At 38.5% G+C, this 3,364-nt stretch overlaps 1 pseudogene; it reads left to right on the top strand.

Annotated features, from left to right (window-relative positions):
- Positions 1-818: 818 nt before the first annotated feature.
- Positions 819-2,393, top strand: LOC101787481 (vomeronasal type-2 receptor 116-like; annotated as a pseudogene).
- The last annotated feature ends 971 nt before the right edge of the window (positions 2,394-3,364 follow it).

Genomic DNA, 3,364 nt, shown 5'->3' with positions numbered 1-3,364 from the left:
TGCAGCACCAAAATAGCTTGATAAAGGAACCAACATCAGTAAATGTGGTTATTATTTAATATGACAGTGACGGTCTAAATGAAGTCAATATTGATATCTAGCAATATTTAGTAACTTGGAGAGTCTGGGTGACAATTTCCCTATGGTATGATGATGTAATTGTGAGAAATTTCATCCTTGACTTCATGGTACTTTCATTTTTTCAAAACACCATGAGATTTCTAGTTTCAAAAATTTTGTTCAGACAGCTAACCCTTCCAAACACCCACAAGATACTTACTTTGCTATGCACTGGCTCCAGAATTTCCATTGCTCTTTCTCAGATTCTTTTTTTTCCTTTTAATTTGAAAGTAGTAAAAATACAACATAGCAAGACAGAAAAAACCAATTGAGACAATGCAGTGAAATTGGTACAGAAGTTCACAGTAGAATACTGGGATGGTAATAGGTACTATGGTATATTTCCTTATCTTCACAATAGTTGTCCAGTCAACTAGGTATAGTGAAATCAAACCAAAAACAGAACATAATAAAACTGATTGAGAGTACTGAGTAGAGCAAAAGAAACATAACAAAACAAAACAGTGAAAACAACCTTTGCCTTCAAACAGAAGATAGAAGGAAATCCCCCATATTTGCTATATTGCATATGGTCATCCTCCCAAGAGGTGCTGGCACATCTATCCCAGGTAGCTATGGGGGTGTGCTTGATTCTCAGCCTGAGCACCAGTAGGCTCACAGGAGCTACTAGTTCTCCTCCTGGCCCATGCTAGGGCACTTACCAAGCGGGTGGAAGAATAAGCTGCATAAGTCCCACCATGGCCGAATCTCCTCAGATTCTGATTGTACACTACAGAGAACATTTTGATATTGTATGTAAAATGTCAAGCACTAAATATTTCTGGTTCATGAAATACAATTCTCAATACTGTGTAGTTTATAGAAGGAATTAAGCTGTCTGTACTTCAAAATATTGCTTATCAACTCATGTGTTGAAAGTAACCTTGTCCACTTAGACACAAATGTACAACTACACAACAAAAATAACTTTCACTATATTAGGAGTAGTAGGAAACTGTCTGTATTGCATAAATGCTATTTGTATTCCCCTAAACAACTTACATTTTTGTGGCTCAAATCTGAAAACCACTTCTATCAGACATTTCACTGAAGATTTTGGCCAATGTAGTGTACTCTAGAAAATAAAAAGGGCAAACATGTATCTGAAGGAAACAATTATAATTCACATGATTTCCTCAGAACATTGGTGTAGAAGAATCTAGTAAATGGATAAATTAATAATTAAATTTAGTGGTGATGTGATACTAGTTCGATGTAAAAAAAGAAGCTATATTTATAATAAACATTTTAAAAGTATAAGTGTAAGAAGCAATGGAAAGGCAAAGATAGGGCAGGACATATAGCAACAAAAGTGGGTTCAACAAGTCCAAAGAGATTCTGGGGTGGGCCTGTGAATAAGAGAAAAATAGCAAAAGAAATAAAAATTTGAATTTGTCACTAGACAAGGAGCACTGTGTGAAATGTCTAGATAATCAATACGCCAACATTCAGCAAAACAATTCTTTGCAAAGTGTGGATTTTCTAACTTATAAAGGCCCCTTGGGGAAGAACCTGTTTGGTAGAGCCTCACAACTCCCATAGCTACTCTTAGGCTCTTTGTGAAGCACCGAGACACTCCTATAGTCAAGGCCAACAACCAGGCTCTCAGCTACACTTTGCTCATCTCCCTCACCTTCTGTTTCCCCTGCTCCTTGTTCTTCATTGGCTGTCCCAGCACAGCCAGCTTCATCCTCCAGTGGACCACAATTGCAGTTGTCTTCACTGTGGCTATTTCCACAGTCTTGGCCAAAACCATTACTGTGGTGCTGGCCTGTAAGGTCACTGCTCCAGGCAGAAGAATGAGGCAGCTGCTGGTATCAGGGCCACCAATTACATCATCCCCATCTGCTCCCTGATTAAACTCACTCTGTGCCATCTGGATGGGGACAAATGCACCCTACATTGACACAGACGCACACTCTGAACACAGCCACATCATCGTTGTGTGCAACAAGGGCTCCCTCACTGCCTTTTACTATGTCCTGGGATACCTGGGCTCCCTGGCCCTGTTCAGCTTCATACTGGTTTTTCTGGTAAGAAACCTGCCTGACACCTTCAATGAGGCCAAGTACCTGACGTTCAGCATGCTGGTGTTCTGCGGTGTGTGGGTCCCCTTCCTCCCTGTGTACCACAGCAGCAAGGGGAAGGTGATGGTTGCCCTGGAGGTCTTCTCCATCTTGGCCTCCAGTGCAGGGCTGCTGGGCTGCATCTTTGTCCCTAAGTGCTTCATTGTTTTGTTCAGATCAGAAAGAAACTTTTTGTGTGAGTTCTGAGATTAAAAAAAATTCTGGGAGCCTTAAGCTTACTTAGGTTTAAACATGTTTCTGAAAATACATAGCAAGGCTACACTATTTTTACCATTTGTATTAGATTATACTTTAAGAATTATTTCGGCCAACATTGACTCTAATTTCTGTCTGTAATGGCATTGTTACCATAGTTTGTAGCTATCATCGTTTTCAATGGAGATTTACACTGGATATTTTTTGTTTCCTCCCAATTAAGCCACAACCTATTCTACTATTTCTGCTTAATTGTGATTATATTCTTTAGTTTTACCTGTCTTTCCCATAGGTTTTGAATCATTTTTTGTAAATTCTTTAATATACTAAATCTGTGCTTGTGCACCACTTATTTCTCAATCCTCTAATATATTTTATTAACTTTATTTCATTTTGAAGCACTCCTTTGGCTTTGTATTTTTTTTTTTTTTTGAGGTTGCACTACTGTAATATGGCTGAGGCTTTTTTAGACAGTATTTTCTCCCATTGAATCCTCAGAAGTTTAGAACTGGCTGTCATGTATAATCATAAATATTGCTCATTTTAAGAGAGGAAGTATTTCAGTTATGGGTTTAGGGTTATGGCTTGTGTCTAGATGCTTCTCAAAGCCCCCTGAAGTCAGAAATAGATCTTTTCAGAGAGGGCGGGACCTCCAGCGTGTGATGCTGGGACTAAGGGTACCTACTGCTATCTCAGTCCACTGGTTGGTTTAGCAGTGTTCTAATTCCAAGCACCTCGTTAGAATATAAAAGGGCGGAAAGAAGCTGCTAAGGTCCTTTGCTTGTTCTCTTCTGCAAGTAATAAGTGCAAAAATTTCTCCACTGATATTTTGAAGTCTTCACAAATGAATTTAATCACACAAAATAATTGTTGATTATTTTGACAGGATCAGTAATTCATTATTACATAGTAAAATAATTGCATAATATACATGCACTTTTGGATAAAAACTTCTAATATCA

Source organism: Cavia porcellus, unplaced genomic scaffold, assembly GCF_034190915.1.
Source record: "Cavia porcellus strain 051 isolate PalLab524CR breed Dunkin Hartley unplaced genomic scaffold, mCavPor4.1 scaffold_6, whole genome shotgun sequence".
NCBI classification, from domain to species: domain Eukaryota; kingdom Metazoa; phylum Chordata; class Mammalia; order Rodentia; family Caviidae; genus Cavia; species Cavia porcellus.
Note: the sequence above shows the minus strand (reverse complement) of the source record. Positions and strands in the feature narration are given on the sequence as shown.